At 40.8% G+C, this 11,195-nt stretch overlaps 1 protein-coding gene across 1 annotated transcript in view; it reads right to left on the reverse strand.

The window, feature by feature from the left end:
* Positions 1-6,854, reverse strand: part of LOC117473196 (E3 ubiquitin-protein ligase RNF31) — a gene marked incomplete in the record, with an annotated part of 85,460 nt that extends 78,606 nt beyond the window's left edge. The window contains 1 exon segment of the mRNA XM_034118716.1: positions 6,800-6,854.
* Between the last annotated feature and the right edge of the window lie 4,341 nt (positions 6,855-11,195).

Here is an 11,195-nt window from a genome sequence, read left to right on the forward strand (position 1 = left end):
AGGTAGGATAACGTTCTTTAAAAACATTCTTGAAATGTTTGGTGATAACCTTCTTAAGATGTTTTTGATAACCTTCTTAAGATGTTTTTGATAACATTGTTAGAACATTATGCCCTACTGTTCTTAAAACGTTTTCAGCGGGACGTTTTATTTTGGTTCCCAGAATGTTCTTCTGAAAGGTAGGATAACATTCTCTAAAAACATTCTTAACATTTTTGGTGATAACTTTCTTAAGATGTATGAGCGCATTGAGACAATGAATAGGACGTATAAAAACGAATTTATGCATGCCAATATTCACTCACATGCACTTATAATCACACTAAGGTATGTTGGCCCACAGTATTCATAATATCATATGTGTAAAAAATCCGAAAATAATCACACTTTTTTCTGACTATAAAGGTTGTGTCTCGTATGTAGGTTCTAACTGTTAGATAAGCTATCTGGCCGTGTGTGGTTTGTGAGGGCTGCGTATAAACAGTGTCCGCTGTTTATGCATATTGGATAAAAATCGTTATTGCACCCTTTAGATTTGAGACCGACAGACATATAGAGGAACGGACCGACTATCACTGCCCGTCCCTGAAACCCCTGTTAGTGTTTGTATGTGTTTGTTTCTACTGTGTGTCTCTCTGTCTGCCTGCTGGTCTGCTCGACACGGCTGGGAGCAATCTCCAATCAACCACACCTGCAACCTGCTCATCAGCCACACTATGAAAGCCTGCAGCCAGCACTCATTCCCTGCCGGATTGTTGCCGTGAACGGTTTGTTGCATGCCGCTCTAGCTTTTTACCAGCATATTCTTTGACAACTTTGTCTGCTTTTGCCTCACACTGATTTTTATGTCTCTCCCAGGAGGAATCCAAGGCCTTCCACACTCCCAAGACCAGCCAGGCCTCTCCACCCTGGAACAACTGTTTCCCACTGCTGCCATAACCAACCTCCACTCCCAGCTTCCCTTTTCTAATAAACAAATGTTACTTTCACCAGCTGATTCCGATTCATCCTATTACATGTGTTAATAGTTTACTTAACTATTGGAATTTGACTATCAAAATCATCCTAATGACCACAGTGGTCAGTCCACTTACCCAGGAATTTTGAGTTGAACAATTACAGGAATATTATGTCTTTATGTTCTAATAATGTAAAAATATTGTAGTAAATTGTTACCACAGAACATTTGCATAATGTTTTAAACATAAAGCATGTTATCGTTCTCTAAAATAATAACATTCTGGCAACATAAACAAATCTAACTTGCAGCTGAAAACATTTTAAGAACAGTAGGGCATAATGTTCTAACAATGTTATCAAAAACATTTTAAGAATGTTTTTAGAGAACGTTATCCTACCTTTCAGAAGAACATTCTGGGAACCAAATTAAAAGCTTCTGCTGAAAACGTTTTAAGAATAGTAGGGCATAATGTTCTAACAATGTTATCAAAAACATTTTATGAAGGTTATCACCAAACATTTTAAGAATGTTTTTAGAGAACGTTATCCTACCTTTCACAAGAACATTCTGGGAACCAAACAAAAACTTCCCGCTGAAAACGTTTTAAGAATAGGAGGGCATAATGTTTTAACAATGTTATCACCAAACATTTTAAGAATGTTTTTAGAGAACGTTATCCTACCTTTCAGAAGAACGTTCTGGGAACCAAAATAAAACTTCCCGCTGAAAACATTCCTAGAACAATGAATATAACATTCTCAGAATGTTTTTAGAACCAAACATTTCTAGCTGGGAGTGTGTTAGGTCTAACTCTAGTGTGTGTTTTCCACTGACCGCGGGTGGAGCTGCAGGATTTCTGCTTCACACACGTTGCATACCGCTATTTTATTGTCATTTTCGGACACCTTAAAAATACTGCCAGACTGGTGAAGCCATTTTGGCGAGCTTGTTTTGCCGCGCACAGAGAAAAGTGTCATGTATTTTACGTCATAATTTTACGTCATGCGATCGGCTCTCACGATCGGCATTTTTAGAGAGCACCGATCGATCGGCAGAGAGTGAGTATCGGCCGATATCGATCGGTGGCGATCGATCGGAGCATCACTAATTTTTATGGAATATTCAGTTTATTTTTTCAATGGCTTCACGTTGATGTGACCTAATGTCACACTGAATTTTGTTTTAACAGCTTCTCTTTCATGTGACATATACCTCATTCACACCAACGCAAATCCGGTTCAAGCTCCGTGCTAGAGCTTTTCAGGTTTAGCTCCGGCTCTTTTCACACCGCCCAGAGTCCGACTGGTGCTGCGTGACTGCGTCATCGTTTGCGTCATGATGTAACCGTTTGCGTGCCTGCTTCATAAAGCCAAACCGCGCCGAAACCCCTCACAGCTCACACGGACAACAACAACAATGGCCGATTGTGCTCCAGCTTCCTCTGTACCTCTTCGGAAGACCAGATTCCCAGTAGGTAGCTGGTCTCTTCAGTGGACCACTGCTGCTTGTTAAGTTTCTCCATCGTTGTGTACAAACTGGATAAAACGCTGGCTTTTTGTTGTTGTTCAGGAGTTGATCCCGCCCCTGCCCCTCGACGTAAGCGTGACGTATGCGGTGCTTTTGCTCTAGCCGGACAATTTTTTGGTGCTTGAAACAAACCGGATTCCGGAGCTAAGAGGCTGCTCCGCTGCGGTGTGAACAGGAAAACCCGGTGCTTTTCAAGCTCCAGCTCCGAACCGGCCCTGAAACACCGTTGGTGTGAATGAGGTAAGAGAAGCCCTTTTAGAAACCAGATCACATAGTTTGATCTAAAAATGGTGCGTTTCAACAAAGGCAAGAAAAAGAAAGCTTTAGACCTCTGGCAAGAAGCAGGAGGTAGAGATTTCATCACCAGGTCTTTCATTTCTCATGGTTTTAGTGAAGTTAATGTTACACCTGAGCAGTGGTCCTCAGTTACACTTACGGTGTTTAAGGGTGCGTTCACACCAGCCGTTTATAGTCCGGTTGAATCGAACCCTGGTGCGTTTAGCCACTTGGTGCGGTTCATTTGGGTCGGTGTGAACACAATCCGAGACCTCTGAAGTGAACTAAACCAGGGGTTCCCAACCCCCGGTCCGCGGACCGGTACCGGGCCGCAGAGGTGTTACTGCCGGGCCGCGAAATAGCTGTGAGTTTATCATAATATTTGCAGAATTATAAATATATAAAAATATTTTATCATAATATTTTTTTCAAAAAGTGTTTAATTTTCGCACCTATGCCACCAGTCATATTATTTCATCCAGTAGCTAGTTAATCTTTCACCAGAAAACCGTTGAAAATGGCTTTTATGATGTTCCGAGGGATTCGGCGGCTCAGCCTAAGGTCTCAGCCTCTTGTGCGCACGAGCATGTTACCGGTGCGCCAAGTAGGAAGAGGAGCGCACAGGAGACAACCGTTTGATTGCAGACTGTTATGTTTATGTGGGGAAATGGTGGTGCATACATTATTTGAGATATATTTCAAACTCGGACTTCATTTTAAGGACATGTCGGCCAGGGATGTAGAGGGAGCTATTTGTTTAAGCACCGGATTGGCAAAACAGGAGAGTAAACCAGTCTGCCTTGATCTATGAATTAATGTCCGGGACTCTCACGGTATCTGCTGCCCGCAGCTGTTTTATAGAAGGAAACCCTCCTTCACTTCATGATTTGGCTGCAGCATCAGGAGGCAGCGGGACGTACTCGGTAAAGAGCTGTGCCTTTTTACGCACCGCCTTCGCTGTGTTTAACTTAATCAGAACAGTTTAAGAGTGACTGCAGACTGCTACGTGTTAACCACACACACATCTACACACATCGAACTGCCCGATTACTCCCCCTTTTATTAGTTTTATGAAGGAGATGTCCAGTCAGTCACCAAGGCGCATGTGTGTGTATGTGCTCTGCTCAGCTCAGCTCTGTGTGTTCGGTGTGTTTGTGTCTGTCCGACACCGGCATATATGCGGCTGTTCCCAAAATAAATTAGTTTAATCTTAATCTCGATGTCGTGCTAAACTGTCGGGAGTGCACCGGAACGAACGACACTATCATAATATCTTCTGAAAACAAATGCCATTGTCACACACACACACACACACACACACACACCCTGGCGACCGGACATCTCCTTCATAATGCACCTTCTCCTCGTTTTCCCAGCATTCACTGGATTATCCGTAAATCATACAAACAAAACCAAAACGTTGATTTATCTGTTTTCCCGTTTTGGTTTAAAAACTGAATAACGTCGGTTTTTTGGTTTTCCGAAAAACCAAAAAACAACACCGGTTATTTTTTAAACTTTGTTAATATTTTTTGGATGCATATTGTTCTAGTATTTGTTCAGGCTGTTACATACAATTAGCCTCTGTTGCTACCTGCTGGTGGTGAGTAAATATTAAAATCAGTTAAAATTGACAACCGGTCCGCGATTTTTTTTTAATGTATCTACCGGTCCTTGGCACAATAAAGGTTGGGAACCCCTGAACTAAACAACCGGACTCTGGTCCGCTAAAATAGGTGGTCTCGGAAAGCTTGCTTGCGCACCAAAACACAGGAAGCGTAGTATTTACGTGTCAGAAGAACGCGGGTGTCTTCATTTTTGTCTTCATGTGTTGAACACAGGTTGAACAGTGTCGTGTAAAGTAAAAACAACTATCAAACTAAAAACTATACATAAAATTCAGAGCCACCTGCCATCGGTGAAACCCCCTCCTTACTGCAGAACGTCTCTCATTATAGGCCTATGTGTTATAATGTTTTGTATCGCACGTTGTCTGATTATATAATCATATGCGCCGTTGCTGTTGATATGCTCTCCAGATTAACAGCAGCATGAGAATAATCTGCCGATGCTCCATGGCGGGGGCTCCGGTAGAAATTGCCGGGATTTGCGTTTTTACCCCCTTAATGTCTGACCAATTATTGAACAGCATTTCCGAGCACATGACTTGTGTTTAAAGTTTATAGTCCGTTTTAATTTTTCCTCTGTGAACGCAAACCAAACCTTCTGAAAAATGAAACAATGTAACAAACTGTCGTCTGGTGCGCGCCAGAGAAGCGGCCCGGGCCGGCTAAAATGATTGATCGTGCTTTTTACAGTACTACGGCTTCCACAGATGACATTTTTTTATGGATTTTTTGTCAAAGCACTTAAGATATTCATTGCTATCGGGATGTTAAGAGCATTCCATGGAATATAACAAAAAGTGTATCTCAAGCCGGTTTCTCAAACGTACCTACCCCACCTTTAATGTAAAAATATTTAAAGTATTAAAATTAGGGCTGTCAAGTTAACGCGTTAATAACGCGTTAACGCAAAAAAAAATTAACGGCACTAATTATTTTAACGCGATTAACGCATGTGTATTTTTTGTCCTCGGTCGCCGTAGTTTCAGAGCGCATCGAGTGTAAAATACCATCTACAAGCTGATGCTGACAGCCCCGCTCCTACCGCCCGCTTGTGGCAGACCACACTTCCACGCTCACTGGCAGGCCCGGACTGGCCATCGGGAGGACCGGGAGGGTGTGTGTGTATGTGTGTGTGTGGTGCGACTCGCGCGAGCGAGGCACACCTTACGTGTTGTTGTTAGCATCTGGTGCTAGCTAGCTGCGCTAACGGATATAAGGAGCTGTTTCAATGACATTTCGCCGACAACTGCGCCGAGCACTTGACTTTATGCAGGTAGCCAGACAGTGGGACATTGTACGAAAAGTCAGCACACTCAGCGCGGATAGTACGCGCAACATGATTGCAGCATCCAGGCAGCTCCCGTTGGAGCATATATGCCTTGAGCTGCACATAGCTCCAACGATCCATCACAGTGTCTACACACACACACACACACACACACACACACACACACACACACACACACACACACACACACACACACACACACACACACACACACACACACACACACACACACACACACACACACACACACACACACACACACACACACACACCACACACACACACACACACACACACACACACACACACACACACACACACACAGTATTATTGTATGAGAGAGGTTCCAGGTTGAATTGAAGCGAATATTTGCAATGTTCAGAGGTTGTTGTGTTTAATATTCATGAGAATATTTGTCATTGTTCAAATGATAATAAACAAACATATAAAGCATATTTGTCCACTCATATGTTGATAAGAGTATTAAAAACTTGAAAGATATCCCTCTAAGGTACATTTAGAACAGATAAAAAATGTGCGATTAATTTGCGATTAATCGCGATTAACTATGGACAATCATGCGATTAATCGCGATTAAATATTTTAATCGACTGACAGCCCTAATTAAAATGCAATACAAATAGGTGTGTTCAACAAATGTATGCTCTAGAGTGGATTTGTTTCATATTCACACGATCGGGAAGTTGTCGATTTATTTAAAAGAACATTGTTCTTGTGTAATTGAAAAGTCATTTGTTGATGGTCCCTAAGTGAAAGCCTCGTTTCGCGGAGATCTCGCCGTCGTAATACAGCCAGCAGCAGGGTAAACTGACGCTGCTGGCTGGTCCGCGAATGTCTGTCGAATATCCAACCTAAAACTAACTTCACCGCGGTAACATTGAAATACTCAAGTAAAGGACGTACTTGAGTAAATGTCGGCTACTTAGTTACTTTACATCACTGTTCTGAAGCAATACAAAGATGAAGCTAGCTAGACACCTGAATGTAACGTTAGCTACTGAATGTGTAGCCAAACACCGACACTTCTTTCCCCGGGAGAAACACACAGCCATGCCCTGTGGATAGCGGTGCGGTGTGACAGGGACTGAGGCCGCCTACCTCCGGGCTACAGGAACACGGTCCCGGTGCTGCTCCTCACGGTGCTCCTTCTGCACGCCGCCTCCATTCACTCTCAGCTACGGTGAGCTAGTGTCAATATCACGGAATGAAAGGTGGTTATTGGTGGTACACAGTAACGTATTACCAGTGGCGTTAAATGTACTGTGAACCATAGACAGTATATAACGCTGTGTGAATACACCATCGGCAGGGAATAATGTGCAGTGAGTAGTGCGGTGCTCGACCAATGAAAACACCGGAATCTGTCTCGAGCTGGAGCAAAACATGGTAGCAGCGTAGGTGACGTCATCCATCAGTTTCTGAACGGACGTTTTAGATAAAATTAGATATACTTTAGTGATCCCAATATTTTATTCACAGCAGCATGTAGATAAGACATTGCACATGAATAAGAAGTAAGATAAAATAAATAATAAAATAAAAAACTGTACAGATATACATACAGTATCAGCAGTAGAAGATAACGGTTCTGGTTAGGCAAAGTTTTGTAGTTATGTATGTTATTTATATAACAATACTAACTTTTCATATTTGATTTACCTGTCAAGCATCTACGCACACTTATAATATGCAGTTATAATATATTATAGTTATAGTGTATAAACTATCATTTCTAATATGTTACACATTATCCTTATGGCATACTGAATAAGATTATGACTACTGTTTTAGGTGAAAGATTTGTCATAAATTGTGAACTATAATTTCAAAAAATGTACATATTTTTTCCTTGTATCTTCATTAAGATCATCATTATAGCTTTAAAGTAAAGACTTAATTACTTAGTTAAATGAGATTCATTGGTATTACCTGTAGGATTTTGAAGTCATGTTTTGTATGCCTATGATTAACCTTTAGAACCATATATTCCCACAAGTTCCCAACTGTAACATGTAATGAGGTCATTATGGCCCCAACATTAACATGCATATACTGTAGTAATTCATACAAGTGTGTCATTGAATAAACTCATCATATTTCATCTTTGAAAAAGCTCGACCCATAAATAACTACAGCTGTGGAATACATGTAGTGGCGAATAAAGTATACACATACAAATAACACAACACACAAACAATTAGGTCACATATACCTTTATTGGTCTTGCATATTGGTAACAGAATCGAAAGTCCCTATCATTCACAATCATTATGTTGACTTACAAATAAATAAACTGACTAATCAATACACAGGCTACTGTTAACGAAACAAAGTAGATGATGAAAGAGTGAAACATTAAAGAAACAATACATGGATTAGAGATAGAAGAAACAGGTTTTTACAGCAACATGAGTCTGGTTTGCATGATTGTATGTTTATATAACTATACAAAACCCAAATGATTAAAACAACAAATACAAATGGAGATTTAGTGACATTTTTCATAAGATTGTGATGAGATGAGGCTGTGCATAGGAGGGTAAAAGAAGTGCAGCATCTGATCAGAATCAGTATGCATTTCTTCCGCAAAGGATAGAGATGAACCAGGGATATACAGTGACACCTTTAAGTCATCCTCATCTGAGCAAAGCACACCGTCTACCCTGACGTATGAATTTAAAAAAACCTTCTACTAAGGTTAGTCTAATGTGTGCATTGCCACATCAGCGTTTTTCGACCTGTTTGTGCTTCGCAATCTTAAAATATGATGAAAAGCCTAAACTGGCCAGCGTGGACTCCCACAAATCTCAAACACAGCATTTTAAAAAGGGAGTCGTGTTTTTGTCTCACACTGCATCTCTAAAGCTAAAGTACAGAAGTTTATGTGGTTGTCACATGACCTAATTGTGCTCATTTTCCACATGCTGGGGTTCTGTGTTGTGGGTAAACCAACACCTAATAAAAGTCACTCCATTTAGTACAGTGCTGCAGTTTAAATGAACAGGATAAAGGATAAAGTACTCCTGCAGCACCAAATTGATCCAAGTCCCTACTGAACAAAAATAAAGCTACTGCTTTCCACAAAAAGCTTCATTTCTTGAATAAAAATGACATTGTGGCACAGTGAGGTAAGAACTATCTTGCATGAAAACTAGGTGACTGACTGGAGTTGATCAGACAACACGAAGCAAATGTATGCAAAACCTGAGAATGTGAGGATTTGCATATCAACATATCCATATTAACAGAGAAAAAAACAAGGGAAAACAAAAACTATAAACTCTGGGTTATTGTACACGTTTTTTTTCACCTTCTCATAAATTGTCTATTTATGAAAAGGCACCAATTTTTTTAATAAACAGATGTTAACATCAACATAGCTCCAAGTTCCACTTATAAAAATGCAATGAATTAGTTTTTAACTGCAAAGATAATTATGACATCTTTATCTAGAGAGAGTAAGTAAAATTGGTAACACAGTTAGAATTCACACTGTGACAGTCCCATCACTACACACTCACTCTGAACTGTGTGTGAGTAATCCAATGTGCACACAATTAAATGTGCGTGTCAGCATGCATTCAAGAGAATGCAATTCTGAACTAATACACATATACTGTATATTCGTTAAATAAGATTACACAAGAGGCATCAGGTCCTTTCATTCAAGTGCCTTAAGAATGCCTGTAGAGGGAAATCTCATACTACATTCACAATACATCAGCCATGCCAAAACAAACCACAAAGACACATGCCATTTCTCTTCACCCTCCCACCCTCCCGAGCCATTATATATGAAACTACCTGGGAAGAGCAATACACAGTTTGTGGAGTCACATGAGTTCAGGGGCCCCTCCTTCAGTGAGCCTAAATGGTGTAGCCTTTGCAGTCTTGGAGGTGAATAGGGTGAACCTGCACCTCCTCCCTCAAAGGATAGTTCATTAGTTCATTACCTCTTTGTCTTATGTCTGTTCTTTTGGCCATCTTTCATATTGGTTATGATAACACAATCATCAAGTTAATTGCTGAGGTCTGGGGGCATAGTGACATTGTCCGACAAGTCAAGAAAACACAGTGAGATGATCTGACCTGTTACACATAGTAAAACGGTTTAACCCGATTATCTCAAACCTTTTATTTTGAGGTAAACTAAAGGGTTTAGTATGCTCAGTAGAAACTACTTTATACACGTTTTTGATCATAATTGAAGGCCGGGGGAAAGCCTGATCTCTCTTCAATAACTAATTTTCTTCGGTCTTTCTGAAATTGAGAGTACTGAAGTAAAAGTATAAACGGGGTAATTACACACTTTCAGACATTCTCTTGAAATCTTTCATGAATGAGGGACTAGCAGTAGCGACTGACAGTAGCTACTGACCATGCTACAGCAGTGAGCAGCAGAGGTGGGGAGAGGCGGGGCTATGGCTTCATCTATCGGGAAATGATCGTATAGAGGTGATTACACGGAGCCGTTTGACCCCCCAGAGCGTTCCGTTTGCAGATCTATCCACCTTGGGACCCGTTATCTTTTGCGGGGTCCGTTTCTATCGTTTTGTTACGGCCTCGTGTAAATGAAAGGGCTATACGCAAGAGAAACTATGCGGATACAACCCGTTTCGTTCCCGTGTAAATGGGGTCATAGACCCCATTAGCTTGAAAGTGAATTGGTGGTTTTGTCAGGTGTGATTGAAGGTTGGCTGATCATGTTTCTCGAACTGGTTGGATATTTGATGTCAATGAGTTCCAGTTCTCAGCTATTAAACTGTTGAGCATGCTGTAGAGTCATTATAACTGATAGGAAATGAAGGTCAAAATTATAACAGGACAGAAGTTGTAACACACCAGAATTATCTTTAAATAAGCAAGAAGTCTCACAGAGACTAAAACATATTCTTTGTTTGGGCACTCTTCATCAACTTCCTGAGTTTATGAGGACGGACGGAACACACCAGAGGCCAGCCAATTCAGAAAAGGAATGGGAAAGGATGATCACATCCCTCAGCCATATTTGGAGGTTCCCTCTGAATGAAGCCACATCGGCCTGTTATGAAACATATACAGAAAAGCATGACACTGAAGGAGGAGCTCCTGATCTAGACACAGGCAATGTGAGATGACCCGCACATGAGCTATTGGTGAACCACAGTCCTTGTGTGCTTTCCTTCCTGTCCCCTTACTGTATGTGTAATAGTGATGTTGAATTAATTAATTAATTTAATTGTAATTCTAAATTGTCTTTGCATCCCTATTCTATTCCCCTTTGACATTCAAGACCCTGTTTCAGCTATCATAGAAAAAGGAGAAAAAAACAGAAAGATACATAAGTTGTACTTTTGCCATGTGCTTTTGTTTGATCTAGATACCGTTACAATAACGGAATACCTACACTGAGAACGATGGGTAAGCAAGACCCATACATAGAGACTTGTCCTTTTTACAAGTCTTTTTACATTTTGCTAAGACAACTTCTGTCTTTCCTTGGTGTTTATAAGAA

The sequence above is a fragment of the Trematomus bernacchii genome, unplaced genomic scaffold (assembly GCF_902827165.1).
Source record: "Trematomus bernacchii unplaced genomic scaffold, fTreBer1.1, whole genome shotgun sequence".
In the NCBI taxonomy this organism is placed as follows: Eukaryota; Metazoa; Chordata; class Actinopteri; order Perciformes; family Nototheniidae; genus Trematomus; species Trematomus bernacchii.